General features: G+C 42.9%; 1 protein-coding gene across 13 annotated transcripts in view; it reads right to left on the reverse strand.

Moving 5' to 3' along the window:
* Window positions 1–27049, reverse strand: part of FGGY (FGGY carbohydrate kinase domain containing) — a 460818-nt gene that overhangs the window by 4880 nt on the left and 428889 nt on the right. The window contains exon 16 of one of the 13 annotated variants that reach the window (XR_008671153.2): window positions 1802–2202. The exons of the other annotated variants lie outside the window; for them this stretch is intronic. The gene's annotated coding sequence lies outside the window, so the exon portion shown is untranslated. The remainder of the gene's footprint in view (window positions 1–1801; window positions 2203–27049) is intronic. 13 annotated transcript variants of the gene reach the window in all.

A 27049-nucleotide genomic window follows, 5' to 3' on the forward strand; every position in this document is an offset into this window, starting at 1 on the left:
CAAAACATTCTAATTTGAATTTGCTTCCCTTTAAGATATTTGGTTAGTCCTCTTTTTTTTCAACTTATTTTTCTCTGGTAATAAGAATAAAACACAAAAATAAGAATAAAACACAGTGAACATTTAAAGTTTCAATTATGACCACACCTCCTGGGCTTAATAAATACTTGTGTATTGAGGCCTCTGGGGCATAAACAACCCAGAAGGCAAAGCAGTTCTGTGACTGCCTCCAGGGGTAAGTGGGAAGAATTATTTCCCCTCCTCACTATCTGGACACAGGGCAGAAGCAGGGAACATAACCAGCCGCTGAGTACATCGTCTACTTCCCTAAAGATAGCAATCACGGAATGGAACTCACTTTGCACCTGTACTTGAGGATAAAATATTTAAGACCTCTCCAATTCAACTTCAGCTCTTTTTCCAGCAATCTCTGAAGTTGTGAGTACATACTGAGACCTCCGGGCTGAGTCTAAGTGACTTGAGTTCTGGAATGTGACTTCAGGACATTCTTTTCTTTACAATGGGGCACTCAGGCAGATGACATGTTACAGCATCTGGGTGGACATGGTATGGTATGTGCAGCATCAAGATCAACCATGGACTGTGTTGGCTCCCATATGAGCAGAAGGGTAAGGTTTTCTTAAGCAGTCTCCTAAGGCTGTTAAGGCCATGAGAAAGTAAACTTTGGAGTCCAACAGACCTGGCCACGGAAGATTGCAAGCAACAGCACGACAAAGCTCTACAGCATAGGCTCAGTCTTAGGAACGGCTATTGAATTCCTATTGCTAAGGATGCAGTCATTCTGGGATCACATGTGTACAACTTCTTATTCTACACATTTATTAATCACTTACTATGTACCAGACACTCTGCTAGGGATACAGATTTGCATACAACATACTCTTTATCCTGGAGAAACTCACATACTAGGAAGGGAGGAAAAAATGTAAAAAAAAAAAAAAAAAAAGCTGAATACCATACAGAATATGAGAGCCCCTGGGTATCTTCAAAACATTTCCAAGTGTTTCCCCTGACCATCTTTGCCACCTTACTGTGACTGATTGACTGATTTGCATGCCACTAATTTCCTTCTGCCACTTTGTATATTTACTGGTTTATGTGTTCATTGTCTGCCTTCTCCACTCCTTGCCCTAACCAGAATGTAAGCTACACAGGGCAAGGACTTGTCTGTTTACTACTGAGTCTCGACACCTGGACTATTCATAAAACATATTGCCTCCCTTTCACGTGCCAAGCATAACACTCAGTCTACATGGAATACAGAGAGGAAGATTGCATGGGCCTTTCATCAAAGACCTCACTATAGAGTGGAAAAGACATTTACTGTGATCAAAATAGAGTGTGATAAATACTACGCTAGAAGCGGATAAACTTCTTTCAGTAGTTATTCAAGGGTTAGGTAACCTGATGGTTCTTTCATCTGCTAGCTTACACGAATTTCCACTCCTGCTAGGTTGCTCTATGGACTCTTCCACAAGGATAGCATGTGCATTCTGAACTAGTCATCTAGCTTCTCAGCTCTCAATGGATGTGAATGTGCTGATTGGGAGATCAGAGATGCTAAGAGTAGCCAGCACAATGACAACAGAAAGAAATGGCAGCCTTAAGTAGGGAGGAGATTTTTTTAATGAAGAAAAATTATTGACAAAGAAACCATGGAGAAAGAGGAAGACTAAAATGGCTGTCTGGAGTCATTTTGTGGAGGGCCAAACGGTCAAACGCATCTTAGTGAACCTGCTGCCATTCCACTTAGCAGAGGTATGTTAAGAGCTCTGCTTACCCCAGAACAGTTTCCTTCAAAGACGAAGTCCTGATTCCCTTAGAGCAAGCCGGGGTATTGTTGAGACGGTCTCAGCAATCCCCATCATCAACTGTGCCACTCATTCTTATTTTGTCCTTTTCGTCTCTTCCTTGAGTTGTGCTCTGCTGTGCTTTAGGGAGGACCTTGCCTTCTACTGCCAGCTCTGAATCTTCAAACTGCCCTCAGGGAATGCTCCTCCTGGCTGTGCTTTGGCCCCACACTTGAGACAACATTCCAGGATCGCCCTCATGGGTGGGATCCAGGAAACTTCTATTATAGAAGGTACTCCATAAATGTTATTTTCCTTCCCACTGCAACAGATGTGCACACAAACGGCAGACATCAGGGAATTCTTCCTTCCTTTCTCCACATTACCTTTGCTTGTTTTAAAAATAAATTGAGAAGCAAACATCAGCAAGAGAGATTTCAATGGTTTAAAAAGAGGTTATGCTGTTTCTCAGAAAGTACAGATTTAAATGTTAAACTTAGCTCAGGTATCAGCTCTACTGAGATTTTTTTCTGACTCATCCCCGCTGCCTGCCTCCCACCTATATTGAGTTATGTGCTCCAACAGCAACTTCTGCTTCCGTCTATCATAGCGTTTATGACATGGCACCATATTTTTTTGTTAACAGATCAGCCTCCCCAACTAGACTGTGAGCGCCTTAAAGCAGGAATTGTTATAATTATTTTCACTGCCAAACTCGGCATCTGGCATATCGTATGCACTCAGGGAATGTCTACGGAATGAATGAACTTAAGGATAATACACGTGACGGAATGTTAAAATGGAAGTTTTGGCTGAGATCTAAAGATGACAGATATAAGATACCAAAGCGAACTGGAAACAGACCACCCTGAAGAATGTGCAAGAAGGGTGCCTGAGGACCCATTAATCAACTCTTAAACCTTTCATTGATGTGGAAGGTCAGACAGAGATGGATTTTTAGGAAAGAGCTGTTGGTTTATTGCACATCAGGCCTCCTTCCAGGGTGAAGTATGAAGGGATCCTCTCCCTTCAGGAGTCAGGAGGACACAGACCAGCAGAGAATCTGCTGCATGTCCCTGAGGTTGTGGCACATGGTGGCTTGTGTGTGACTCCTGTCTGGAAGAGACAGGCTGGCTGACAGCTGCAGTGTAAAAGTGAAGTAGAGGTTACCCTGGGATCAACCAGCACTGCCAGAGTCTGTCCAGATCCCAAAGACAAAGGTTTCCCATAGACCCCAAGTGGCCCATGTGTGAGAGAGCTGCCAGGGGTTCTCAGATCCTGTCCAACATGGCCGCCTAACGAGGTGGAGTAGTCACCATAAAGAAGCATGAGGTTGGGCCGGGCGCAGTGGTTCATGCTTTTAATCCTGGCACTTTGGGAGGCCAAGGTGGGTGGATCACTTGAGGGCAGGAATTCAAGACCAGCCTGGCCAACATAGTGAAACCCCGTCTCTACTAAAAATACAAAATTAGCCAAGTATGGTGGCATGTGCCTGTGGTCCCATGGGGAGGGTGAGGCACAAGAATTGCTTGAACCTGGGAGGCAGAGGTTGCAGTGAATCGAGATTGCACCACTGCACTCCAGCACTCCGGCCTGGGAGACAGAGCAAGACTCTATCTCAAAACAAAACCAAACAAAAAAGAAACCAAAACAAACAAACAAAGAAAAGGACAAGGATTCCTGAGGAATTAAGAGAAGAGTAGTAAGCAAGGTGTTAACCAAGACAACAATATTTCAGGCGAGAGGTTTTCAGAGGCAGGGGGTCTCCCCAAAAATCTATGATGTGCCTTATGAGAATCAGAGCTAGCTGTAAACACCTACAAGGCTAAGAGAGCATGAAGCCCATTATGACAGGACTGATCAGATAAGAACTTTCCTACACCCCTAACTTTTCTTCCCTTATACTCTCTAACCATTTCAGAGGAACAAGAAAAAAGCTAATATGTTGGAGAGAGAGTGAATGAGGAAGAAAGAAGAATCTGATTAGGGCTATGTCTCGTTTCTGGCAGACTCCAGCTGGAAGAACTGGAAAACATCTTACCTTTACCTTTACATATTCTTTGATATTTGAATTTCTGAATTTTGGCTACATCTCACAACTTAAAGGACCATAAAGGTTATATTATCTAAGTGACTTTATATGTATCTAAAAAAGTAATGGAACCACCAGGATTTTTAACCAGAGCAGGGAAAAACTAGCTCTACTGCACAAATGCAAAGGGATAATGAGAATAGAAAATAAAGTTATAATTTTTTATTCTATCTCAATAATCATGTTTGTGCTACATAATTTTTTGTTTGCTCCATATAACTTGTTAAAAACAAGTTAAAAACAAGATATGCATATAAAAACAAGTTATATATGCATAATAAAGATCGGATCAATATATATTAAAATGTTAACAGGTTGGATAGCATGGGTAACAATTTTTTTTTCTTGTCAAGTTGCATATTGTGTTTTCTAAATTTTCTACAGTGGCATATATTAATTTTGTATTTGTAGGGAAAACGTAATGCTATATATATATATATATATATATATATTTAAAGTTATGCTTACAAAGACAGTCAAAATGACTCGGGCTCACCTTCCCCTTTCCTGAAAGGCAGGGCTCATTATGGGTCCCTGACACAACGTGGAGAATACCCTGAGAATCAGTGCTGTCATCAGAAACAGCACTGCTGAGTTTTTCAATTTCTCCAAATAATTAACATAAAACTGAAATCTCATGATCCCACTTGGCTGCAGTAAATCTGAAATTACCACAACATAACAATATGAATTTATTATGGAAATGCTGACACATGCTAAATATAGTCACCCCCACAATATATTTCTGTTCCAAAGGGTTTATTTGAAGTTGGCCTCCAAATTCATACTTTTTGTCAGCAGGCAGGAGCCGGACAATCTTAATTTGCAGCACGCTACCCTCTTTGTTTGAGAGTCTAGACAGCACAATGAATACAGTGACTTTTCTTTTTCCTTTTGCCCACACAATGAAAGCTTTTTAAAAACAAAATATTTTGTAAAATAGCATTTTAATCACTTCTTTTCTTTCTCTCTATAAGGCAGAGCTATAAATAAACCATGAAAGTTCACATTTGATCATCACTTCTGAAAGCAAGTGAAGGGTTTCTGGAGGAAAAAATAGGGGCCCTGTACCACGGCCATGAAAGACTGCATTCATGGGTTTGACCCTTCCCTGGTGTGTCGAGGCTGAGATACCAATCAGCACACACTGCTCACCACTTCTCTTGTGGCAGCACTGGCAACAGCCAGGCCTGCATGTGGGCAGGGGAAACACCCAATTCTCACTGTAATGACCCGGCCTGGGAGCTACCCAAGGGCTGTAGGCCATGCTGGAGTGAGTTACCAGGGAAATGAGGTTAAAGGAAGCCATGGGTTCTTTAGTACCCTTGGAGAAGATGTGGATTCCATGAGTGGTAGATTACTGATGTTGGCAATTTTGGGAGCAGAAGATCTAGTACCTTCTCCCCTACCCTGAGGAAGGGGAATAATGGGCTTAAGACTTTTGGGGAAGACTGTCAGTAGTCTAGCCCAAGGTACTACAGGGCACTGCAAGCTGGGCAATTCCAGAGTCACCATCGATAGGGGAGAATAAAGCAGAACCTAGTGCGGTGGAAACAAGCTATATATGAACTCCCAGAAGGCAGAAATCACATCACTGTAGGCCTAATGTCTAGCACAGTCCTAGCGCTTACAGGTGCTTGGTTAGTGTTTGCAGAGTTGCCAAAGGAAAAAGTGATGGCAGTGTTTCTTAAGTGGCATCCATAAACTCCAGGGAATTCTCATTAAGATTCCAGAAGAAAATACTGGAAGCGCCATTTATATGACTTTTTTGGTCTTAAGAAATTAATTACACTTTACCAGCATTTAATATATGGATTGTTACTAGACAATTTATCAGTTTGGCCACACATCGGTCAGTCATGAGTCACATAAGATGTGTGAGGTTCTTGTGAGGAGAGTGGGAGCTCTGCAACTCCAGGGATGGCCCTATGGCACTCCCTTATATGTCCTCAGCTTCCAGAACTGCTACATGTTGTCGTTTGCATGTTCCAGGTTAGTGATTAATAGGTATTAACTAGTTTAAACTAACCCTCACAAAATGGACAAGCAGCTAAAAAAGATTCAGCCAATGGATTTGCACGTGATGGAGATAATTATCACCAGTTCACCATTCAGATTCAAGTAAACAAGAAAATGCTGATGTATTTACTCAGTACTAGCTCCTCATATTGTAAGGTAAAAACAATGAAGACCTAGTCAAATAAGACAAGGATTGGGAAAATAATCAAAATTATCAAGAAGATCGCCTTAGATTTGGACACATAGGCACATATAAAATCATTTAAAAATCATCAAAAATCATTTTAAAATTATTAAAAACACACCTGGCCATAGACATATAGTGTACTTTTACATGTTGCTAATATTAGCATGAAGCCATCATGACAGGTAAACACATTGGAAATACTTTGGTTCAGCTATATTTCACTTGTTTTATAGAGTAAATAATCTATGAACACAGTATAGCACATCATGCTTTTTCATAAATAGGTTTTCATGTACTGAGGATGCATACTCAAAATTTATTTTAACTGATGGGGGTATATGGTTAAAAAACACTGTGGTGTCTGTTGACTTAGGGGCTGACTACCACTGCCATTGCCATTTTACTGGTTTAAGCTTTGTACTCTGTGCTGTGCTGATTATTTTAAGTACATGATCTTTTTAACCCTCAAAAGGACATTAGGACACAGATCATCTATCACCACTTTGTGAATAAAGGAACTGAAAATAGAGAGAATATAAGTAATTTTCCCAAGGTCATAAAGCGATTATGTAGTAAAACCAGAATTCAAGCCCACTTCTGACTCCAGGCCATTGCAAACCCTACATTCGGACTCAGTGGTACCATTCTCCCTGTCATGAAAACAGCCTGATTCTTGAGTGCCCTAGGCTGGAGTTCAAATCCTACTTCTGCTGCTTATTAGCAGGTGTGATTACCTGGAGTGAGACGAGCACGTGCGTATCAGTGAGATGCATCAATACAGGACACTGTACCTTTTTTTTTACAGATGCTGACACATAGCTCTAAAATACATGAATCTGCCTTCCTGAGGAACTCTGACTCATTTTACTGGAACAACAAGTTCACATGCTAATGTGTGGGCTGAGGCACATGACCCCTCCATAGAAAAACAGAAAATATATCAATGTGACTTTCCTTCAACACGCATTAAAAAATGGCTAGTTGTTCTTTTATTTATTTTGCTTTCTTTTCCTTTTGACACAGTCATCTTTTGACCTGCACCTGGTATTCTGTGTAACCCCCATGAATTGGAGACAAAAATATCCATTGAGAAGCAGGAAGGGATGAGAGAAAAAGAGAGTGGGAGAGGTCTTTATCATTAATCATGATATGAAAACTGGCACCTCATTTATAATTTTAAGTACACTATGTGCACACATTTACATATCTTTAGAGTGTTGACTATATGGGTGTATACTTCATCAAAATTCATCAAGCTGTACATTAATATCTTTGTATTTCACCTTATGTGTACTATATCTCAATTTAAAGTTTGAAAAAGAAAATGAGAAAACAAAACTGCGTGTCAGTATATTTATATTTTATTTTATTTTCAATTATAAAAATGCCTACCAAGTGAAAAAAAAAATTTTTAGATGCCCAGTCCTCTAATTTTGACTCTAAAACATACCTCAAATTGGTCTCTTGGTCATAAAGGAGGGGAGGAGTGGAAGCTTTATAATTCTGTAGGAAATGGAGACATTAGCAGAAAGATACTGGGTTTTAGAGATAAATGGGCTTGGGGTTGGATCCAGGCTCTGCTACTTATCAGATGTGTGAATCAAAGCTCAGTTTTCCCATTTATTAAGTGGGAATAATAATATCTACTCAGTGTTGTTGAAAATTCCAGTATCCCATTCTCTGACCACTACTGCCTAACTGGTCTCTTGACTTCCACTTTGGTTCCCCTTATAGCAGTCAGGACCAGTCTAGGTGATTTTTCAGAAGCAGAGAAAATAGAGGGCAGTGATTAAAATAACAGACTGACTATAACAGACTGCCAGAATTTGAAACTGGATTTTTACATTTACTAGCTGTATAATCACGGAATAATTACTTAATTTCTTCATGCCTGTTGCCTCATCTGAAAATGGGGATAAAAGTATGCCTTTCATAGGACTGCTATGAGAAGCACGTGAGTTATTTGAGGTAAAACACTTAGAACAATGCCAGCATATAGTAAATGCTACATAAACTTTAGATATTTATTATCCCATTAGCATGCAAGCTCCATGTGGCCAGGGGTGTGTATTGGATTCATGCACCACACCAAGAACTGTGCCTGGCCAGAATAGTTAATCTATAAAGATTTGTTAAATGAATCAATGAATGATTTTATCTCTCTGGGCTGTTTTTACCTACAACACTCCTGACACCAAATGTATGGGTTTTTTCCTCACACTCACCAATTCTCCAACTCTCCTGTCACCAATTGCATGACTTATAATTAAATTCGATTAAATTCTGACACTAACCCCAGATAGTTAGTGTCAGACCCCACAGCTTCAGGGCTCAGTCCAGCAAGACTGCCCACACTTCAGATGCCAATCACAAGTCCTGGGTCTCCTGCATTTCTGACCAACTGACCGCATATTGGAGGTTTCCACAAACTCCACCCCCCAAGGCTTGATAATTTGCTAGAATCGGCTTATGGAGTTCAAGACAACGGTTGACTTACTATTACCAGTTTATTATAAAGGATAAAATTCAGGAACAGCCAAATGGAAGAGATACATAGAGTAAGGTATGAGGGGAGGGAGGTGCAGTGGTGCAGTGAGCTTCCATGCCTCCTCCAGGCATGCCATCTTCTCAATACCTCCCTGTGTTCACCAATCCAGAAGCTGTCTAAACCCCATCATTTAGGGGTTTTTACGAAGGTTTCATTACTTAGGTATAATTGAGTAAATCATTGGCCATCGGTGATTGACTCAATCTCTAGCCCCTTTCTCATTCTGGAAGGTCAGGGGAGGGGCTGAAAGTTCAACCCTCTAATCATGCCTTGGTCTTTCTGGTGACCAGCCCCCATCCTGATGCTACGGAGGGGCTCTCAGCCATCAGTCATCTCATTACCATACACATGGAGCTTAATCTAAGCTCCATAAAAGCGAAGTCCTTGGCTTTCCTTTCTTTGAAGTATCCCTAGCTTTTAGCAGGGATTCCAAGAATTTTAGAAGCTGTGTGCCAGGAACTAGGGACAAAGACCAATATTTATTTTTTAACATGTCCTTGCAACGGCGTTCCATTGCTTTTTGAATAAAACTCAAATGTCATAGGGTGGACTAGAACTTCAGGATGGAGTTTATGCAGATGTCTCCAGCCTCATCTCATGCCCTGCTTACTGGGCTGGCCATGCTGGGAACACACTGGCCATCTTGCTGCTGGCTGAACATGCCAACCTTCCTCCTGCCTAAGGCCTTTCTGGATCTCTTAGGAATGGTCTTCTCCAGGATCTTTGACTGTCTGGCTTTTTCCATATGATTTAGGTTCTCTTCAAACATAATATTGAAAAGACTGCCCTTGGCCACTCTTAGCAGAAGCAAGTGCACTCTCCTAAACATCTATGACATCATCTCATTTTCTTTTCCTCATAACCCTTGATAGCACATCATCATCTGAAATTATATTTTTAATTGTTTATTGTCTGCCTGCTTCTCTGTGGTCCTCACCTCTGCTCTCCTCCCTCCTGAATCTAAGCTCCATGAAAGTGGAGTTGTTGGCTTTCCTTTCTTTGAAGTATCCCTAGCTTTTAGCAGGACATTTGTTAAATGTAAGGTGAAAGTGCAAGTTTATTGAATGCCTACTTTACGCAAGGTACTGGTATACAGATCTTGCCTCCCTTGATCCTCACTAACAGTCTCTGAGGAAGGTCTTATTATTTAAATTTACAATGAGGAAATAAAGGCTCAGAGAGGTTAAGTACTTGCTCAAGCTAGTAAAGGGCTAAGCCAGGATTTGAAACTTGCTTCAGCTCATGAATAAGACAAGGCCCATTCCTTAAGAAGCTCACAGTCAATAGGCAGATCTCCAGCTTTAGTTCATGACAATTTATCTTCTTCTGATGACTTTGGGGCCCTGTAAAGCCCTAAAAGCCTGCTTTCTTCACTGTCAAAGACAAATTCAATTATGGTCATTATATTGTGCTTACAAAGGCAGGAAGGTGGATTCACTGATGTATAGAATGACTGTCCGTATTAATTATTGAAACAAACAAAATTACTGCCAGCTGTATGACCCTGAGCAAGACCCTTCCCCTCCCTGGGACTCACTTTCTTTATCAGTAGAATGAGGGGGTTGGAGTAAATTATCTCTAAAGTCTTTGCCAGCTCTGCAATCTGTTGGTTTTGTGCACATGTGGTTTTCTGATTAACGCTCAGTTGACAAGTTACTCCTTATTCCCCATGGTACATTCTATTAGGGTTTTGCTCAGCACACTCTGACAGAGAATATACACACAGTGTTTTCCTAGCAAGGTAAAGTTTCATTCCAATTCAGTCATGGGCAAATATGGCACAGGGGAGTGGTTTTATACTAGGTAAGGCCATCAACCTCTGTTGTGATACTCTGAGGTGGGGTCCTAATATATGGCCTGGCTGCAAAAGAGTTGGATCCAAACATGAATAGGGAGCAAGTATTCATCCCATCTACATGAGTTTGACTTGCTTCTTACGGATTTTCTCAAAGTAAAAATAGCAAGCTTCTTGCTAAAAGCATCAGACAGATGATAGGTTCCAAAACTGCAAGCTGTCACTCATCTAATAACCTATTGTTGAGTGGAAAAAAATATGATCTTGCTGATATGTGAGGCTGAGAAGGTATATAGTACTGCTGTGAGCTGTAATTACATAATAATAACTCAATAACAATAATTATAATGGCAACTGATATTTGTTGAGTACTTACTATGGCCTAGCACTATATGATTAAATACGTTACCTAGTTTATATTCCCAGTTCAAAGACAAGAAAACATGTGGCTTTGGAACCTATACTTTTAAACATTTGCTGTGAAACAAAGACTTCAGTGATATTTAGATCATAATCCAAACCCTAGTTCTGCCATGAACATCCTGAATCTCAATTTCCTCATTTTAAAAATGGAAATTTTAGGCTGGATGCAGTGATTCACACCTGTAATCCCAGCACTTTGGGAGGCTGAGGTGGGAGGATCACTTGAAACGAGTTTGAAACCAGCCTGGGCAAGATAGGGAAACCCTATCTCAACAAAAACATAAAATAAAAATTAGCCAGGTGTGATGGTACGTGCTTGTAGGCCCAGCTACTCAGAAGGCTGACTGAGATGGGAGGATCCCTTGAGTCTGGGAGGTTGAGGCTCAAGTGAACCTTGATTGTGCCACTGCACTCCAGCCTGGGCGACACAGTAAGATGCTGTCTCAAAAAAAGGGAAGTTTTAATACCTATTTTATAGGCCTATTGGATGGACTAAATGCTTAAAAGTGCAGATATTGTTATTATTACTATGTACCTATCAACTGAAATAAACTTTATTTTCCCAGAAACTTTATTGAAAGGTAAGTGTTGCCATGTGTGTATGTTTCAGGTGGGTTGGGGAAGGTGATAACAGTCATTATTCTCAGGCCTCCTCATTATCATTTCCAGACAAATATTCCTCCAGTTGCAGGCAAAAAAGCCTGTTCCTCTGAGGTTTATGCCACCTAATGATGGAGATACAATGACACATGTCTCCCCTGCATCTCACTGCTGTCACTGTCAGCCTCTTGTTTCTGTCCCTATGTTAAATGAGGCTAAGGCTCCTAGATCACAAGCCTCCCTATCTACCTGGAGGTTTATCATTGTCCTGGACAACTTCAGCATCTGCTCATAAGACCCATCCAATGTTCCACTGTTACGGTTTCAAAATGTTTCCACCTCCGGGACCTTCACCTCCATTTCACTTCAATACTCCCACAGCCCCCCTTGAGACTGCTATACTTATGAATATTACAATATACCAACAGCCACTTTCTGAATTCCATTGCCCTTCAGTCCAATTCTCTCATGTACTCTATCATTCTTATCAAATGTCCTTCTCCACTTTAAAGCAACTTCCAGAATCTCCATCACTTCATTTTCTTTCAATTCATATGCCCTGTCTGGCTCTAATTTCTTCCATAGCTAGCTTAGAGTCCATCATCCTTTGTGTCATTTACCAACAAGAATCTGCAATATTCTCTTAACTGCCCAATTCAATAGCTACCTTCAGTCCACAGAAACATTTAGCCAGGATATGCTTCACTTATGTCTACAAGGGACAAAATCTGCTTTGGAAGGAGCAGGCCAATGGGAGACTGCAACTCAAGAAAGTGAAATATCATGAAAGCCCTCAGGGTCTGAACACTTTTGAAATTTGCACTGCCTGCTTCAATATTAATTCCTTCCCATGATGATCCTTTGGCCAGCAGATCAGAAACCAAATCGACAGCAAAGAATCAAAAATGTGTGATAATATTAACATAACGAATAATGATTGAGCTGCAAGGGATGTTGGTTAGTCACTAGGCCAACTGCTCTGGGTTTAGGCAGGTGAATAATCGAAGCTAAGAGGCAAGGAATCTATCCATCCATCTATCCCTCCATGCTCTTTCAAGTTCCCTGCTTTTGGATCTCCAATTCTTCTAAGGGAGAGCCATTTTGGTAGTGGGGCCTAGATATTCTGGCCTAGACTTTGGAGCTGGCCTTAGACTGTTTACGATACAGAAACCCTCTAGCCAAGCCAGAATCCATTCCAAACCAACTTCCAGAGGAAAAAGACAAGCAAAGACATCAAATCTGAAGCCAGGAGTTGAGAGGCTAAGGATGGTACCAAAGTAAGAGAAGGGCTAGAAGCCAGGAGCATAGAGAAAGCAGAGGTCAGACGGATAGAGTGACAGGTGTGGAATGCAGGTCCAAAGCAAATCACTGTGGTGCCCTTTTAAGCTCTCTTTATGTGTTTATAATCTCTTCCATGTTCCCAAAGCCCCCTGATTTTCCTCTGTCTTATCATTCAGCACACAGTAGGATAAATGTCTGTTTTCTTACGTCTCCCCACTGGACTGTGAGATGTGAAAGGGTAGAAGCCATTAACTTTCTCTGTATTCCCCAAAATTGATATAAATAATGCAAAAATGTAATAAATACATGTTGAAAGAATTAAATGAATGAGTAACTGGATTAATGAATTAATGAATGAATCAGGGGTAGGATCCAGGATATCTATATAAAGCAAGTTTAGGATCTCCCTCAGTTGTACTTTTTGGTATTTCCTGCCAGGTCAACACATTCTTCATTGTCAGATGTCAGATAGTTAGGATCACAGGCTCTAGACTGGCTAGATTAGAACTTTGACTCTTTCACTAGCTAACAGAATGGCTTGGGTGGGCTGGGCGCAGTGGCTCATGCCTGTAATCCCAGCACTTTGGAAGGCTGAGGCGGGTGGATCATCTAAAGTCAGGGGTTCGAGACCAGCCTGGCCAACATGGTGAAACCCTGTCTCTACTGAAAATACAAAAATTAGCTGGGTGTGGTGGCAGGTGCCTGTAATCCCAGCTACTTGGGAGGCTGAGGCAGGAGAATCGCTTGAATCCAGAAGGCGGAGGTTGCAGTGAGCCGAGATCGCGCCACTGCACTTCGGCCTGGATGACAGAGGGAGACTCTGTCTCAAACAAAACAGAATGGCTTGGGCCTTACCTAACCTCTTTTTCCCTCAGTTTACTCATCTGTAAAATAGAAGTAATAGAAATAATTACTCATAAAGTTAAAAAAGAAAATGCATACAAACCACTGAAATTAGTGCCAGTCACAAACTAATAGTTTCAAAAATGTGAATTATTTTTATTCTAAAAATTATTACATCAATCTCCACCCCAGCGCTACACAGGATCTTGTAATGTTCTCTTGAGTGATACTATTTAAAGACAGCACTTCCTAATCTGCTGCTGCATGTGACATGCTGCCTGGGCAGGGGAGTGATAAAGAACACAGAATGCAGGGACCATTCAACATTGAATATCAGCTGATGCCTCTGGTTAATGAAGGGAAGGAAGATGAACAATGGACAGAAAGGAGGCTGCAGGGGATAAAAGTTGTAGAAGCTTCTTGGTTTGGAAACACAAAGTTTATTTTTGGGTTGTACTTCCAGTCCTTTTACTTAAAACAAACAAAGAAAACAACTATGTCAGCTGTGTTTACAAATAAGAACTTGCTCCGGCTTTTACAAGACACAGGGAATCCAGTCAGCTTCCTTCTGGTTACCATATTATAGATAGGCACATGATGTGCTGGAAAAAAAAAAAAGATCTGGAAATTAGGAGGCTCCAGCCCTGTATTAATCTTAGCCTGGGCTCTGTTGTTTTGAATAAGTTGCTTCCTTTCTTTGGATCCCAGTTTCCTCTTTCTCAAAATGGGAAGTTTGAGCCAGATAATGTCATTTTTATTGTGCAACCAAATACTTATTGAGTACTTATTGTGTGCAAGGCATTGTGCTACACACTATGGATAGAGGAGGCAACCAGACAGCTCTGATCCCTGACCTCATGAAGTTTAAAGCCTGCTCGAGAAACATCGGTGATCATGGGAGAGAGGAAGAGGAAGACAAAACTACTATGGAAACTTACGGAACTAGTTGAAGGTTGACAAGGAGTTGGCTGGGTAAAGAAAGTTGATGAGGAAGGTTCCAGACTGAAGGAAATGCATATCTGAAGGCCTTAAGTAAAGATAACATGATACATTTAAAGGACCTAAAGAAGTCCAAGATGACTGGATAAAATGAAGGGAAAGCATATAGGAGATGGAGCTATAGATGAAGGCAGGGGTCAGATTTTGGATGGTCCTGTAAATCATGTTGAAAGGTTTTGAGTTATGCCAAAGTCAAGGAGAAGCCACTGGAGAGTTTTAAGCAAGAGTGATCTTACTCATGTTTGTTAAAGATCACTCTGGTAGATTTGTAGAGAATAAACTAAAGAATGGTAAAAGTGGAGGCAAGGAAACCATTCAAAAGTTCTTTGGAGCAGTCCAGGTGAGACATAAGGATGGTGATGGTAGAATTAAAGCAAAGTGGAAGAATTCAAGAGACATGAAATGTAATTTAGAAAGACATCATGAGAGACTGATGTGAAGCAGAAAGACAGAGTGGGCTCAGAATGTCCTTGAGGTTCTGCCAGGAGTGAGTAAGGACACGTGGTGCCATTTACTGATAGTGCCACGTATGGGAACAGTGCCAATTTTGCAGGCAGAGGTGGAGATGGTGGGTTCAGATTTTAATATGCTTAGATTGAGATGGCTGTGAGCCCTTTAAGTGAAGATGTTATATACATAGGTGTAGACCTGCTGGCATATAAATAGTAAATGAATCCTTAGAAGTAGATGAGATGGACAGATTCCTGTATAAGACTACCATATAATATTGGGGAGAGGAGAAAGGAAAACTAGCAAAGGAATTTGTGCAGAAACATTCAGAACAGCGGGAGGGAAATCAAGAAAATATGTTGTCAGTGGAAGCGTGTTTCAATGAAGGGAGTGCTCCACTTTGCAAAATGTTGCCAAGGCTAAAGCTGAGTAGGGGTTGAAAAGCCCTTTGGGCTCAGCAATGCCTTGGGTCAGCACTAGTGACTGAGGCAGCATGATTTTGGTGGAATTTCTGTAGTGGAAGGAAGATCTGCCTTAGTTAAGGAGGCAGGGGTGGTGGTGAGAAAAATCATGATAGTGAGGATAGATACATTCTAAAGCATCCTTGACCATGAGAGGCAACAACTAGGGGAGCTGATAGGCAGAAGAAGGGATTTTACTTTACTTTTTGAGACAGGGTTTTGCTCTGTCACCCAGGCTGGAGTGCAGTGGCATGATCACAGCTCACTGCAGCTCCAACTTCTGGGTTAAACTGATTCTCTGGACTCAGCCTCCTGAGCAGCTGGGACTACATGTATGCACCATGGCGACTGGCTTTTTTTTTTTTTTTTTTTTTTTTTGAGATGGAGTCTCACTCTGTCACCCAGGCTGGAGTGCAGTGCTACGATCTTGGCTCACTGCAAGCTCTGCCTCCCGGGTTCACGCCATTCTCCTGCCTCAGCCTCCCAAGTAGCTGGGACTACAGGCGCCTGCCATGATGCCTGGCTAATTTTTTTGTATTTTTTTATTAGAGATGGGGTTTCACCATGTTAGCCAGGATGGTCTTGACCTCCTGACCTTGTGATCCACCTGCCTCGGCCTCCCAAAGTGTGTCAGCCACCGCGCCTCGCCCGCCTGGCAATTTTTAAGAAATTATTATTAGAGAAAGGGTCTCACTATGTTACCCAGGCTGGTCTTGAATTTCTGGCCTCAAGCAATCTTCCTGCTTTAGTTTGTTCTCGCACTGCTATAAAGAAATACCTGAGACTGGGTAATTTATGAAGAAAACAGGTTTAATTGGCCCATGGTTCTGCAGGCTATACAGGAAGCATAGTGGCCTCTGCTTCTGAGAAGGCCTCAGGAAACTTACAATCATGACAGAAGGCAAGCACGTCTTACATGGCTGGAGCAGGAGGAAGTGGAGGGAGGTACTACACACCTTTAAACAACCAGATCTCCTGAGAACTCACTATGTAGTACCAATGGGGGGATGGTGCTAAACCATTCATGAGCTCCACCCCCAAAATCCAATCACCTCCCACCAGGGCCCTCCTCACTGGGGATTACAATTCAACATGAGATTTAGCCAGGGACACAGATCCAAACCTCCCAAAGTGCTGGGATTACAGGTGTGAGCCACTGTGCCTAGCCAGGGATTTTATTTTTAAGATGAAAGGTTTACAGCAGCACTGTCCAACAAAAATAATATGATTTACACCAGTAATTTTAAATTTTCTAGTACCCACTTAAAAAAGTGTAAGTGAACTGGTGAATTTAATTTTAATATGTTTTTATTTAACCTATTATACCCCAAATATCATTTCAAGTAATCAATACAAAAATTATGAGATATTTTACATTCTTTTATTCATGCAAAATGTTTGAAATCTGGTGTGTATCTTACATATTGCAATTTGGACTAGCCACATCTCGCAGGTTCAATAAATACATTTAACTAATGGCTACGGTTGGATAGCACAGGTCTAGAGCATGTTTAAATGTTGATGAGAAGGAGATAGTATTGAAGAAGCTAAATATAGAGTGAATGGATAATGAATTAAGTGGGCTGTTAGAGGCAGTAGGAGATGAAAGAGTCTCTGATAATAAGTGGGCCATCTCTTTCATTGTAACAAATGTGAAGGAGAAAAAGACTGTATCTGGATATAAGCAGTGGTGTGCTGATAAATAATACTGATAAATAATCAATAGAAAGCCCTAATTTTATCAATTGCCAATTTCTGTGTTGTAAATACTTCCATCTTGGCCAATTTCAAGCTATGAATGTGATGGAATGGATGTGAAGCTGGGAAGAGATGTGCACAATATGCTCTTGCGAGCAGGGCTGAGCTAGCCCCAGCTCACTACCAGATCTAAGAAAGCTGGGAGATTTAACGGCAGTTGTCTTTCTAATGGCTTTTCTCTTAGAGGTAGTTGGTGGCTAAGAATAAATAGGAGGTCATCTCTCTGAACATGAGAGGAAAGACGGGGATGGGAATTGGCAAAGTTTGATAATAGTCATTGTAGAAAATGGGAAATTGAGCTGAAGTGATATATTTATTCAGGTTCCTATTAGGAAACAGATGGACACTCACATTGGGTAACTGAAGTAAGCTTCAAGAAGAGTTCCTTTAAAAAGGTTTAGGAAAAGAAATAAGTACCTAATGATTACCAACAGTAAGGAGCCATTACAACCTCTTAGCCTGAAGGAGGACAGGGAGGGAGGAGAGGTTCCCATCATGCACAAAATTGTAGGGAAAGGGCCACACACAGGAACTGTGGTCCATTGTAGAAGGATGGTAGATGGATGTAGCTAACCTGCGTCAACCCAGCAAGGAGAGCGCTGGGGGAATAAACAACTTCATTATTCTCCAGGTTCCTGCTGGGGCTGCCCATTGGCCAAACCCAACTAGAAACCAGGGCTAAGAGACTGGTAACAATTAGTATAGAGTGGTAGAAGCCTGCCTTATGGTTGTATGGCTTTGATTTATAGTGTCCACAAAGCTGAATTCATCCTGGATTAAGCTTTGCTAAAGAACAACGGGGAAAAAATAAAACAGCCACGTGGAGATTGACCATGTAGAAAAAGAGAAGATGGGTAAGAGGAAAGTGAAAAAAAAAATTCTGAAAACAGCCCTTCCATGTACATTTTAGAGAGAAAGAAACTAAAACTCAAAGCATAATGTGGCCTGCCCAAGAGAGCAAGTTTAGTTAGTGGTAGGGTTAGCAGACAGGTCTGTTTAGCTGGAAAGCATTTTCCACCTTACCTTCCCACCTGCAAGCAATGAATGGTTTGGTTGAAACCATTCTCCCCATACCCCTGCACCCCTCACCACCCAGTTTCTGCGCTTGGGAGAGTAAAACTCAAAAGAACAAAACTTATTTGAATGAACGTTTTTACATATGGCCAGATAGGTGAAGTGAGGCTGTGTTTGGTAGCCTGGGCAGGAAATGTTTGCTAGTTTATTTGCAGAAGCCAAACTTATCTCTACCAAGCAATTAAAAAATAATCTGTCAGGTTAGAGGCAAGGACAGAACAAGATACAGCTTTTAGTTGAAGCTGAAACATTATTGGAATTTTGTACCCCCAATATATAAACTCATGCATACTGAAAAGCAAATATTCACAAGGACTGCCTTCATTACTGGTGCTCATGGCAAATGTACAAGCTAAGAGGTGGATGAGGCATGTGCAAGGGTGTCTTTTGTGAAATAAAGGTGAAGTTAAGTTTTCAGGAATGCTCTGTTCCCCACTCCATGTCTGTTCTGGTCTCCCTTCAAGGCAGTACCTGATCAGGTGACCTTCTTACTTAGGTCCAGTGGTTTGGGCAGGAAAGGCAGAGAGAATGTGCCTGGATTCCCCTGTATCTGGTACTGAAATCAGAGCTACGAAGCTGGGAATGGACAAAGAAGCACTGGCCACAGCTAGGATGGTATTCCTGTGGTGTGACCTTGGGGCCTAATCTCTCTTAACCCATTTATGGAATTTCCTCATTTATAAAATTTGGCCAATACCTAATGGATAATTGTGAGGATTACATAAGGCCAAGAATACAAAGCTCTGGACAGATGTGAGTGCCCAGCAAAAGTGGATTCTTGCCACATTCCTGTTGCTCTCTGGTCCTAGTACTTTGATTTAACCATTTATTTCATTTCCCAGAATAACCAGTTTCTTCTGACATGGGATTCCATTCACAGAAGATAGCAGCGGTTTTCCTACAACTTCCCAATCATGATTATTCTAGTTTTGTTTTGTTTTATTTGGTCACTTTTGGGCCCTGGTGACTCCAGGTGGCCATTCTGGGGAAACCACAGCATTTTGGATCATGGTTTTTTTTCCCCATCTTTGAGTAAACACCAAAAGCTTTCTTTACCTTTTATTCCAATTCTTGTTTGCCATCTGGTGCCTGGTTTGGCTGCATCTGTGTTTACTTAATGACTTTAGGCAAAGGCCGAGTTTACATACGGGAAGAATGAGAGGGCTTTGCTGATTCCTTCCATATGTTCATTTATTCATATATTATGATTTTTGTAATCTCACCAGCATAGATCTCTTCAGACAATCCTTACCCTGTTCCCTGGAGACCTGCTTCTTTGTGTTTGCAGCTGGGAGTTTCTGTGAGAACGTTTTCTTCAATGCCTATTACCTTTAGCACAGCTCAGTGAGGCTTTTAGATGGGCACAAAATTAATATTCTTGAAGGTTCTTCTTTTTGAATAGGTGGGCTTATTTGACTTGGTTGATTCTGAGGACTCAGGAGACCTGGGTTCTAGACTCTTCTTTTACTTCGTAAATGGTATGAATTCAGACAAGTTTTATAACCACTCTGGTCCTCAGTTTGCTCTTGCCCCCCATGATTCAATTACTTCCCACTGGGTCCCTCCCACGACATGGGGGAATTCAAGGTGAGATGTGGGTGGGAACACAGTCAAACCATATCATTCTGCCCCTGGCCCCTCCCAAATCACATGTCCTCACATTTCAAAACTAATCATGCCTTCCCAAAAGTCCCTCAAAGTCTTAACTCGTTTTGGCATTAACTCAAAAGTCCACAGTCCAGCATCACCTCTGAGACAAAGGTAAGTCCCTTCTGCCTATGAGCCTGCAAAATCGAAAGCAAGTTAGTTACTTCCCAGATACAATGGGGGTACAGGCATTGGGTAAATACAGCCATTCCAAATGGGAGAAATTGGCCAAAACAAAGGGGCTACAGGCCCTATGCTAGTCCAAAATCCAGTGAGGCAGTCAAATCTTAACACTACAAAATGATCTCCTTTGACTCCATGTCTCACATCCAGGTCACACTGATACAAGAGGTGGGCTCCCATGGTCTTGGGCAGCTCCGCCCCTGTGGATCTGCAGGGTACAACCTCCCTCCCAGATGCTTTCATGTGCTGGTGTTGAGTGTTTACAGCTTTTTCAGGCACATGGTATAAGCTGTCAGTGGATCTACCATTCTGGGGTCTGGAGGTCAGTGCCCTCTTCTCACAGCTCCACTAGATGGTGCCCCAGTAGGGACTCTGGGCTGGGACTCCAACCCCACATTTCCCTTCCACACTGCCCTAGCAGAGGTTCTCCAAGAGGACCCCGTCCCTGCAGCAAACTTCTGCCTGGACATCCAGGCATTTCCATACATCCTCTGAAATCTAGGTAGAGGTTCCTAAACCCCAGTTCTTGACTTCTGTGCACTTGCCAGCTCAACATCATGTGGAAGCTGCCAAGGCTTGAGGCTTGCGCCTTTAGAAGCCATGGCCTGAGCTCTATGTTGGCCCCTTTCAGCCATGGCTGGAGCAGCTGGGATTCAGGGCACCAAGTCTTGAGGCTGCACACAGCAGGGGGACCCTGGGCCCTGCCTACAAAACCACTTTTTCCTCCTAAGCCTCCAGGCCTGTGATGGGAGGAGCTGCCATGAAGACCTCTGACATGGCCTGGAGACATTTTCCCCATTGTCTTGGGGATTAATGTTCGGCTCCTTGTTACTTATATACATTTCTGCAGCTGGCTTGACTTCCTCCTCAGAAAACAGGGTTTTCTTTTCTATTGCATTGTCAGGCTGCAAATTTTGCAAACTTTCATGCTCCGTTTTCCTTTTGAAACTGAATGCCGTCAACAGCACCCAAGTCACATCCTCAATGCTTTGCTGCTTAGAAATTTCTTATGCCAGAAACCCTAAATCATCTCTCTCAAGTTCAAAGTTCCACAAGTATCTAGGGCTTGGGCAAAATGCCGCTAGTCTCTTTGCTGAAACGTAACAAGAGTCACCTTTGCTCCAGTTCCCAACAAGTTCCTCATTTCTATCTGAGACCACTTCAGCTTGGACTTTATTGTTCATATCACTATCAGGATTTTGGGCAAAGCCATTCAACAAGTCTCTAGGGAGTTCCAAATTTTCCCACATTTTCCTGTCTTCTGAGCCCTCCAACCTCTGCCTGTTACCAAGCTCCAAAGTCACTTCCACATTTTTGGGTATCGTTTCAGCAGTGCCCCACTCCCGGTGCCAATTTACTATATTAGTCTATTTTCACGCTGCTGATAAAGACATATCCCAAACTGGGCAATTTACAAAAGAAAGAGGTTTAACTGGACTCACAGTTCCATATGGCTGGGAGGCCTCACAATCATGGCAGAAGGCAAGGAGGAGCAAGTCACACCTTACATGGATGGCAGCAGGCAAAAAAAAGAGAGAGAGAGCTTGTGCAGGGAAATTCCCCCTTATAATACTGTCAGATCTTGTGAGAGTTATCAGCTATCATGAGAACAGCATGGGAAAGACCTGCCCCCATGATTCAGTTACCTCCCACTGGGTCTCTCCCACAACATGGGGGAATTCAAAATGAGATTTGGGTGGGGACACAGCCAAACCATATCAGGGTGTAAGGTCCCAGGGTGTGTGTTTTCCCTTTTCCCAGCTCCTGAGCACAGCATATTTGGGGGAAAAAAATCTAAGAAAGGAGTTCCATCTCCTGCATAATGCATAAATAAAAGAGATGATACTTAAAATGTCATTTTGATTTATTTTTCTATAGTATAGTTGAGACTCAGCTTACTGTGATGGCAGAAACTCTGGAGACAGAGACCTCGTTTTGAAACCTGCCTCTAATCTTACCTGTTTGTGGGTCTGAGCAGCATTCTTAATTTTGCTAAGCTCTGTCTTCCTTCATAAATAGATAAAACAGGAGTCATAGCTGCCTTGTAGAGATGGTGGGTTGAGAAGTAATCACTAATTCTTAGCTCAGTGTTTTGCAAACAGCAGGTGTCACAAATGTTGGTTACTTCTGTGCACAGTGGATTCAATGGTGAAAATGCCACAGGTCTGAGAATGCTCTCGTAAGAGTGAACCAACAATACTCAGAGAAGACCACAATATCACCTGGTGTCAAAGCAAGGACTAGAACTTGGGCCTCCTGACTCCCAGGCTGTAAATCTTCCCCATGAGCTAAAGAGGTTGGAGAAAAATGGAAGGTTGGATGAGGTTCTGTGGGGACAAGATGTTAACTAAAGGAGGAAGGAGGCCTAAACCTCTTACCTCAGAGGGCTTGTCTATGGAAAAGGGATTCTCAAGGGGGCCAAGACATGTGTGCAGTCAGTGGGGTGGGGTTGGAGAGGGGGAGAGTGAAGGTTTTTGTGTGCGTATGTGTGTGTGAACGTTCTCGAATCACTGTGAGAAGTCTTCCCATCCCTCTCTCTGCCCCTGCCCACCATCACCTGGTCTTTGTGCCTTGGAGAGTGAAATTCAGAAGAACAAAAATTCTTTTAAGGTTTTTGGATATGACCAGATAGATGAGGCAAGGCTGTGTTTAATAACCTGGGCAGGAATCTTTGCTAGTTTATTTGCAGAAACCAAACTTATCTCTGCCAGGTAATTACAAAATAATCTGTCACATTAGAGGCAAGGACAGAGCATAAAAGGATCTTGTCCACAGCCCCTGGGCACCTTGGCCCCCAGGCCTTCTCTGCTCAGAAGCAGGAGGAAGAGCAGTACCACAGAGGTGAGCCCACAACCAGCTCCCGAGGCCTTCCTCTCTCTGTGGGAGGGCAGTCCCTGTCAGAGTCGGAGGGACCAGGGCCATCCCCTCCCCCAGGGGCTGCTTCAGGGCACTGAGAGGGGAGAGGAGGGTCTTGGCATTCCTCAATCACCTCATGTTAGGTTGAATGGTATGTATGTCTGTGTCTATATGCATGTATGCTTCATGTATGTCATAGCTTAGCTGAGATTCAAGGGATGCACAGGTATTAATGGCTGAAGGAGGGGGAAGCATGTGTCTAGCAGAGGAGAGGGCCATATGGAAGGACGAAAAATGACACTCGACTCATGCCTGTAATCCCAGAACTTTGAGAGGCCAAGGTGGGTGGATTGCTTGAGCCAGGAGTTCTAGATCAGTCTGGCCAATGTGGCAAAATCCCGTCTCTACAAAAAAATACAAAAAATTAGCTGGGTGTGGCGGTGCACCCCTGCAGTCCCAGCTACCTGGGAGGTGAGATGGGAGGATCATGTGAGCCCAGGAGGTCAAGGCTGCAGTGAGCTGTTATGGTGCCACTGCACTCCAGTCTGGTCGCCAGCGCAAGACCCTGTCTCAGAAAAGAACTTATTCATGTAACCATACAACACCTGTTCCCCAAAACGCTACTGAAATAAATAAAAAGAAAAAGAAAAGAAAACTGATACTTGAGGAATGAGAAAGGCTGTGTGGTTGGAGCAGACAAGAGTGAAGGGAAGTGTGGGTGAAACAGAACCAAGAGGCAGGCAGGGCCATACCACGCGGACCCCTCAGTCTCCTTTCCAAGGGCCCTGGGAAGCCAGAGCTACTGTCACCCAAAGGCTCTGCTGAGGTCAGCAAGGGCCAGGGGACATCAAGGTGGCTCTCTTATCACCCAGATATGAGAGGTGCTCAGGAGGCAGAAAACATGCTTCAGTGACAGACCAGATGAGGGTGTTAGGGAGAGAAAGTTGTTAGAAGTAACTCTTAGATTTCTGGGCTTAGGCATGTGGCCCACTTAGGGGGATGCAGAGTGAGGGTTTGTCCTTACGGCTGTGTGCACAGAGCTCCTGTTTTTAGATCTCACAGGGCTTAATTCAGGGACATGGAGTAACTGAGAAGGAGAACCTCAGCCTTGCCTTGTTCTGAGAACAGCAGCAACAAAGAAAGAAATCAAGAGAAATAATGTTGCAAAAATTCCTCACAGACCAGGCCAAAGCTTACATCAGCCAGTCATGTGGGTTTTAAGCTTGACTATTTAGTAAGAAATGAATTTGTCCTTGTAAGTGTTACAAGATCTGGCATTTACACCTGAGATGTGAAGGTGCTTGCTTTAAAAAACAAAACAAAACAAAACAAAAAAACAAAACAAAACAAAAAAACAGCATAAGTTCTGAATATCCAGTCAGGAAGTTTAAATGCAGCACTGGACAATCAATACAGAGCCTGAGGCTCAGCCCTTCCCACAGAGACATCACCCAGTTTCCTGAGGGTAGTGAGGAGGAGATGGGGCAGGGGACACAAAAATGTGCATCAAGCCAGAAGACATGAGCTCTTTGGAAAGGTCTTATGTCTTCTGGCTTGATGCACATTTGCTAGGCTTTATGCACAGTCACCATGGCCATCTGGAAACACAGTAACTTTTATTTGGGGGGTGCACAGGCCCGGGGACTCCATGAGGAGAGTGTGTAGGACGTGGACAGGGAATTCCAGGGGAGCTCAGTAGGTGTTTAAGGCTGGAAGGGAGATGGAGAGGCCTGTAAGTAGTAGTAGCGAGTAGGGAAACCTGGATTAAACTCAGGCAATCTGGCTCCAGGAGAGAAAGGCCTTTGAAGCAGAGGGAATGAACAGAAGCCAGCAGGACTGAGCAGTAACAATTATGGGGAACAGGGGAAGGTGCATCCAGGTACTCGGGGGCCATGTGATGGGTTTTGGAATGTTGTCTAAATTCCATGGTGGAAGCTCGTCGCGGGGATTTCAGGGTGCAAGAATTGCATGTTCCTGTGACCTCTCTGGTTCCAGCAGGAAAGCAGCCGGCAGCATGAGAACAGTTAGGAGATACTGCAGTGGTCTAGGTGGGGGCAACAGTGGTCTGCCTAAAGTAATCAACTAACCAACTAGCTAAGCTCCTGAATACCTTCCTTCCCTTCCCCTTTCTTGCCCCCCTTTCCTCTATCTGCTTTGGTATCTCTGACCCCCCTTTTCTCTCAGCAGAAGGTAGAGGACAGAGTGATAAGAACTCCACCCTGCTCAGTTTGCCACAACATGGACAGACTTTGCCATTCCTCATCTTCAACTCTGAGGTGCCCTCCCTGCATTTTCCCATTCAGGATCATCCTTTTCTGTGCCTGCATGCTGACAGGGAGCAGCTGCTTGTATCTAGAACAACTCCCAGCTGTTCTTCCAACTTTTCTCAAGTGTTTCTTAGTGTCAATGCCTCTAATTAGTTAAAATAGGAAGGGGGGTGGTAAACAGAGGAGCACAAGAGAGGCCTAATTTTAGCTGTAGCCAAAAGGACTTTCCCCTAAATACACTGTGATCTCAAAATACTTAGCTAAGCCCATATGTACATGGCGGGGAGAGAATTTAAAGAGCTACAGAAGTAAAATTCTCTGGTCAAATGGGACAGCTCTGCCTCTTTGTACAACTGGATTAAAGAGAAAAGGAATGAAAATAAACTGAACCCTCACTCTGTGCCAGGAACTGGACCAGATGCTTTGTGTGTGGCAACTCAGCAATTCATTTAATCCTCACAGCAACTGGATGATGATGGGACTGGTATTACCTCCATTTTACAGATGAGGAAGCTGAGTCTCGGTGAGGCTGATGCTACTCTGTGCAAGATGACACAGCTAATGAGAGAGCAGGATTTAAATCTGGGTCTCTCTGGCTTAACTGTATCTAGCAAGAGGAAGATGGGGCCTCAAACCTAGGATAAACAGGGCACTGGGAAGAGAGCTTAAACAGGGATTCGGAGCAGGGGATCAGAGCCAGATTCCAGGGGATTCTGACTCTTAGAACACTCAGAGGCATCATCATAGAAACTAGCAGGACTTACTCAGTGCCTCAACTTTATCCAATCCAGAAATCCCTCCTGGCCCTCACAAGGTATGCTGGAGGAATGACCAGACTGTCACTAACAACTTACAGGTAGATAAATCATATGGAGAATGCCCCCCACCCCCATCTCCTCTTCTCACTTCAGCAAAAAAAGGAAAGACAACAATAAAAAACAACAAACCCCACTGCTTCCTGTAATCAAAGGAATACGAACTGGCTAATCACCCAACCCCCTACAACCTTCTTAAGGTTAGGGGAAAATCTGGGCTCCTTCAGAAAACAGGCCACCTGATAGGACTCATGGTGTCAGCTTCCTTCATCTTGGTTCACGCTTAAAAGGCCTCTTCACTGGGAAGCTTCCCAGTGAGGTTTTCCACGCACATCTGGACACTTTCCACAATAGGCCTTTGAAGAGGCCTGAAGTATTCCGGGAAAGTCTGCCTCACTGGGCTGAGGTTTAAAGAGCAGAAGCCCACATTTATTTATCTTTCCTGCCTTCTTTGACAAAACTCCCCTCAGTGGTTTGTGGGCATTTGCAAAGCAGCCCTGATTTTCAGCTCACTACTTCTAGGACTGAAATCTTAAAGAAAATGAACAACAATAGAGCAAATTCAAAAGAGCATGGGTATCATCAAAGACTGTTTATGTGTTCTGCTCCTCCACCAGACTCTGAGTCGTGCTTAGTCATCTTTGTAGCAGGGAGAAAATGGACCTTGGCCTCAAGCCGACTTGCTCCATCACTCAGCATTGGTGACATTTTGTCGAGTCACTTAAACTGTCTGAGGCTCGGTTTCCTGACCTGTGAGTTAACAGGGGCCTGCCTTGTGTGGGCTACTAAACTTTCATGAGGTGGGTTAAGTAAATCACTTTGCATGTTGTCCGACATGGACTTTGACAGGTCTGTGCTGTCTCCTTGGCTGGGTCCCTCTCCACTATACAGGCTAACAGCTACTCATTGTTTACAACTCAACTCAGGTGATGGTTTTCTT

This window comes from Gorilla gorilla, chromosome 1 (genome assembly GCF_029281585.2).
Source record: "Gorilla gorilla gorilla isolate KB3781 chromosome 1, NHGRI_mGorGor1-v2.1_pri, whole genome shotgun sequence".
In the NCBI taxonomy this organism is placed as follows: domain Eukaryota; kingdom Metazoa; phylum Chordata; class Mammalia; order Primates; family Hominidae; genus Gorilla; species Gorilla gorilla.